The sequence below is a fragment of the Callithrix jacchus genome, chromosome X (genome assembly GCF_049354715.1).
Source record: "Callithrix jacchus isolate 240 chromosome X, calJac240_pri, whole genome shotgun sequence".
In the NCBI taxonomy this organism is placed as follows: domain Eukaryota; kingdom Metazoa; phylum Chordata; class Mammalia; order Primates; family Cebidae; genus Callithrix; species Callithrix jacchus.
The window spans coordinates 39,673,647-39,679,646 of record NC_133524.1 but is presented as its reverse complement, the minus strand read 5'-3'; positions in this window follow the sequence as shown (position 1 = coordinate 39,679,646).

The window sequence follows — 6,000 nt, the reverse complement described above, 5'->3', positions numbered from 1 at the left end:
GGTTAGAGAACTGTTCCATCAGTCTTGACAAAAACACATCATTCACGAGCAGAAAAGTCTACGCTCCTGGCCACCTATGGAATTCAAACACAAACTATTGTTCATGGTTTGCCCAGAAACAAAAGACATAGCCACTATCTGCTTTTGTTTAGATATTCAAATTTTACAAATAGCAGCCCCAGCCTGGCCAGGGTTTGCAGAACCTAGGTGCCTTCCTCAGTTCTGTAGTTTTGGGACTTCCGTGGCTAAAACTGACAGATTATGTTGGATAGAATGGGGAAATTTCACTTAAACCCTCAAAGCAGAACCTCTTGGCTCATCCAGATTGGATCCCTGTGAAGCCCCAAGAAAACTGCCCAGAGAAGCGGGTAGCATTGTTATGTTTCCTAAGAACAGGGATAGGCCCATACACACTGGTGGGCTGCCCTGCCTACTTGGTCAGTAGAGCTCAGTACAGGCAAGTGCCCCAGTCTCTGCCTCAGATAGCCTTGGTGGTCTGATGGGACTCCTACCCGTCTTGAGGCCACTGTGCAAGCTCTAATCAGAGTCCACTCTCTGCTGACAGATTTGAAGTGTGCATTGCAAATTTTCCAAGAGAAGACCATAGTGAGAGACGGGGACTTTCAAAATGCCCAGAAGGATGCCTGGGACTCTTCTAGTAATTCATATCTGCAGATATTAGGTGGTGCAGATGCCCGTATCTCAGCCACACTTCCCTCTATGAGCCCAGGCCGGCTGACTGCCAGCAATCTCTAACTGTGGGCTTTGTTTTATTGAAAAGACTTTATTTTTTAGAACTATTTCAGATTAAAAGGAAAAAAACTGTACCTATCGAGTTACAGATAGTACAGAGAGCTCCCATGCGTTGCCCACTCAGTTTCCCCTATTGTTAACATCTTGCATTATTAGTGCGGTACATCTGTATAGTTACAATTAATGAACCAATGTTGATGCATTATTATTAACTAGAGACCATACTTTATTCAGATTTCTCTTTTCTGTTTCAGAATCCCATTAAGGACACCACATGACATTTAGTCATGATGACTCCTTAGGTTCCTCTTGGCTGTGACAGTTTCTCAGACTTTCCTTGTCTTTCCTGACCTTGACAGTTTTAGAAGTACTTGTTATATATTTTGTAGAATGTCCCTCAACTGGAATTTGTCTGATGTTTTTCTCGTAATGAGACTGCGATTGCGTGTTTTTAGAAGGAAGACCACCGAAGTGAAGTGCCATTTTCGTCACATCACTTCAAGGGTACACACCATCAACGTGACTGATCACTGGTGATGCTGACCTTAATCACCTGGTTGAGGTAGCACTTGTCAAGTTTCCCCACTGTAAAGTTTCTCTTCCCCCCACCCCTTTTTCTATATTGCATGCTTGAAAGAAAGTCCCTGTAGCCAACACATCAGGAGTGGGAAATTATATCACACCTCCTTGAAGGCAGAGAACTTACATAAATTATTTGGAATTTATCTGAACAGGAGACTTCTCTCTTTCTCTCCCATTGATTTATTTTCTCTTTTTTTCATACTTTTGGTTTAAAATCAATGTTACTTCATGTTGTTGCTCAAGTTTTCCCAGCTTTCGCCACTGAGAGCTTTTTCAGTAAGCCCCCATGTCCCTTTGACATATTCCCATCATTAGATTTTTTTTAGCATTTTCTTACTTATGGTACTCCAGTCAGGAGGACCACAGTGCTGGCCATTGCTAGATATACGTATTTATGAAAAGTCTGCCCTCTGCCTATGTGGTGGTGATGCAGTGGAGGGTACAGCCTTGCCATCAATGGGGGTTGCAGAAGGAATTGCAGATTTAGCCGACTAAAGTTTTTGGCCTTGATTGAGTCAGTGGAGTTCTGTCTTTTATGAAATCCATATTAATCTACTTATGCTGATACTAATCCAAACAGCTGAAATTAGTAAGATCTATCTGCTAGCTCTTGCCTCTGGCAAGTGACAAAATAAGAGTCAGGTACAGCTGCAGTCAGGCAAGAGAAAGAAGAAACATCACAGTTATGTCAAGGAGACTTTCAAAGAAATGGTGCAGAGCAAAATCCGCAGACACTTGAGCAAGAAAGAGCTTTTTCCATGAGGCCTTGGCTCACTTAATGCCTGCAGCTTTGACAAAGAACATTCAAAGCGTACTCCCCCTCCACCCACCCAGCTGCTTTTATTTTATATTTTTCAAAGTGCTTTTCTTAAAGATGTTTAGAGTTAGGGTCAGAAAAAACGAGGGGATAGGAATAGGGGAGGAAAATGCTTAAAGATCCTACTTCAGGTGGAAATCTCTTTATACTGTAGGACTGCATGTGAGAATCATTTGTGTCCCGTAAGCCTCTTTTCAAGACAACATATGAAAAAGAAAACCTTCTTTTCACCATACCAGCTACCGAATTTGGCTTTTGTGTATTTGTAGGTTAATGTGCAACCAGGGCCTTTGGAAATCTGATAAAGCAGTATAATAAGCAGGGAATGCAATCCAGAGACCTTGAACATCTGTAGATGTTGCTTGATTGATACAAAACAATAGTGTTTTCTCCCCCTACAATCTAGACTTCACTAGAAGCCCTATTTTTAATGCAATCACTCTCTGGTTATTTTATCACTGTGATTACTAACATCACATGCCCTGCTTATGTTGCCTGTCTCTTTTCTATTCATCTTCAGATACAGTCTTTCATCAGATCATGTGTCCTTTGTTTCTAATGTAAGACTGTGGTCATCATACCATTGTATCAGGTCCCAGATCAGCACTTTCCACCTCCGTTCACAATGGTGCTTATCCTGCCCTTGAATAACCTGCATAAACCATGCTCAATGATGCCAAAATGTTTCCATTGCCCTTAGGCCTATGCTGTACCTGATCCCTATGCTTGGGCCAAGAACACCTCCTTTCCCCATTCATCCCTGTTAACCAGGGTTTTCTTCCTTACTTCAACCAGAAAGGGGGAAAGTCTACTGCCCTTGTCCAACTGAGGAAACTACTCATATCCCACTCACCACAAAGTCCTCTTTTCTTCATCTAAAGGAGACACTATGTTTTGTCCATGTCTAATATTCTCTAGTCATCTCTGCCTCCAACCATATCTTGCCTACCTTGTCCCCAAAAACCACCATAGATGAGCTATGCTAGACCTCAAAGGTCAGTCTGGTTTCCAAGATTGATGAAATGATAACTCATGCTGGGTGGGGAACCAGCAAACAAAGGGTACAATAGAGACCTCAAGATCAAAGACACACAAAAAAAATGAATAAAGCTCCATGTCACCTTCCTTTGCTCCACATAGACGCTCTCTGGAAGTTGGTGATCATCTGGTTGTGTGTGCATGCCCTAGCAGGCACAGTCCACAGGCTACAATTACTATTTAGAGAGGTTCACAGCCCCAGCCTCCATCCTATAACAGGGCACAACCCACACCCTCTCACTTGTTACTGTATCATTGGACTTACTAAAGATTTTCGTGCAAAAGATCTGGTCAAAGCGTTCCCCAATAGGCCATACAGGAAATTTTTACAAATACATTTCCTATCCTTCATTAATATACTGTGGGCTTTTGGCTGCAGTCGTTCATGTTTACGTGCTGAATTTTCTTTCATCTGGTTCCTGTTGCACTTCTAACTTCATCTTTTCGCTGCGGCACTGCTGCATCATTACATAACATTTCTGCATGAGTTTCTTGAGGGCCAGCCTAGGCCTCACCTGTCTTAAATCCTCTGTATTTAGCACAGGTCATCTACAGGGCATTTATGCAAATGCTTGCCAAATTGCCACTAAATATTTTCACCACAGCACAGTGGCTGGTAAATTGTAGTCCTCATAAAGAGGAAATTGTACCTATTTTATTTTCTGCACAGAACCTAGCATATGCAATGAAGTATTTAACAAGTTATTTTGAAAACTGATGCTGCAACTTGTCTCAACTTTCCCTACCTGTCTTTATTTTCTATGTGTTTTTCTTTGTTAGTCATACACATTTGTAAAAAGGTAGGGAAACCGGAAAGGCAGCAATATTCTGCCTGCTATCTTTTAAAGCCAAATAGGAACTAATCATTAACTGTGACATCAGTTATCTCCCTTGGAGATGAACATCAAGGACTATGGTATTAGATGATAAGTGATTGACACTAAGACCAGGGAAAACCTTAATAGATGATTGAGCCCATTTCACCAGCTCCCTCAGGCCACCTGCCACTGCCAGAGAAGAACATGGAGTAACCCTATCAGCCCACTTCACAATTAGAATGAATTCATGTGAAACAAAAGACCTTGTTTTCATGGGAAAATATCCTTTGTGATATCCAACAAAGGGAGAATAATTTTGAAAGCATGTGACTTGAGGTCTCATCCTGCAGTTCTTACACAGACAAAACTCTCATTGACTCTATCAATAGAATTGTTGCTACATTAAGTCTTTTGCAAAATTTCCATGATGCTTCAGAGAGCATTTTAAGTGCATCAGCCCCGGAATCCCACGCCCTCCCCATTTTAATAAAGCTGGAGAAGGTTTTCCTTCGATTGACGTGCAGCAGGAGACAAACACAGCACAGGATTAGAAGCCAATGGACACCTCTCACCCCCACCCCTGCATATATCATACCAAAATCCATGGCAATATAGAGAAGGTCAAATTTCAACTGGATTTCTGAGCTTGAATTTTCCATTTCAAATTGCTCTTGCCAGGTAGACAGAGAACGGATTTCTTGCAGGCTTCAATAAATACCATATCCAAGTAAAATCCACATTTTTCAAATAGATAACAGTATAATGATTGGTATTGCTATTGCAGCTATGGTTGAATAGCAAGCAGTCCATTCCTTTTTATGCAGTACGCTCCTTAAGAGCCTCAAAAGATGAAATTGGGCCTTCAATGCTGCTGGAATGAAGGACAATGGGCCCGATCCTTTTGAATTCTCTTAGCAAATGTACTGCATAAAATAGAATGCAATGCTAGGAAAGACTTTCCTTCTCAAAAAAAAAAAAATAGCGGGCAATATCTGTTCTGATAGGTTATTCATTCTCGCCCATACTGGCGATGTTGTTCATTCAACTGATAAAATTTTAAGTTGGTGCTTTATTCTTAAACAACGAAAAAACTTTTACTTTAATTCATGAGTTTTGTCCTTAAAAAGCTAATACTTACAGTATCACAAATAAACCTAAGAAAAAACTGGGGAATCTGTGGCCTCTCCCTTGGAAATTTTAAGAAACAGAAAGACCCTTACCAGCCTGAGATGATCTAAGCTAGTGGTTAGCCTCTTTGGGAGATGAAACCGAAATATGCGACCAGAGAAAATTAAGATGTCATAAAACCTAAAGCCTTAGGTCTTCATTAAATAGTCAATAATATTTCTCTCTCTCTCTCTCACACACACACACACAAACACACACACACACACACACACACACACACACACAAAGATATCCTTACAGGGACTTTTTCAGCATTTAAATTTTTACAAAATATATTCTTTACTCCATAATATCTGCATCTTAATTGCACACATAATTTGAAGTTACTTCACATCTATGCATCTTGTCTTCACCAGAAGAGAAGGAGCCTAAGGCAGAAACTATGTTTTCAATCTCACTTTTATTGTTTCACAAATAGTAATATTAATCAGAGTAACAACTGACGTATATTGAGTGCTTAATACATATCAGATGTTCTTCCAAGTGTTTTACATTATTATCTCATTTAACGCTCACTACAACCCCACTGGGAAGGTACAGATCCATTCTACAAAAGAAAGAATGATGCAAACAGAAGGTTTTTGGTAAATAATTGTTGACTGATTTAAATAAATGGAGCCCAATAGGAAGTTCTTAAAACTATCAGCAAAGAAGCTGTGGCCAGTGACATTTCCTTAATGATTCTGTATTGTGCTTACCCTTAGTCAATAGGTGTAACAGAGACAGCTATTAGCTTCCCAATATCCATTCCCTTCTTCCTCATTGGAAACAAAGCCCTGATTTTCCCGACAGAATTCCTTGCAG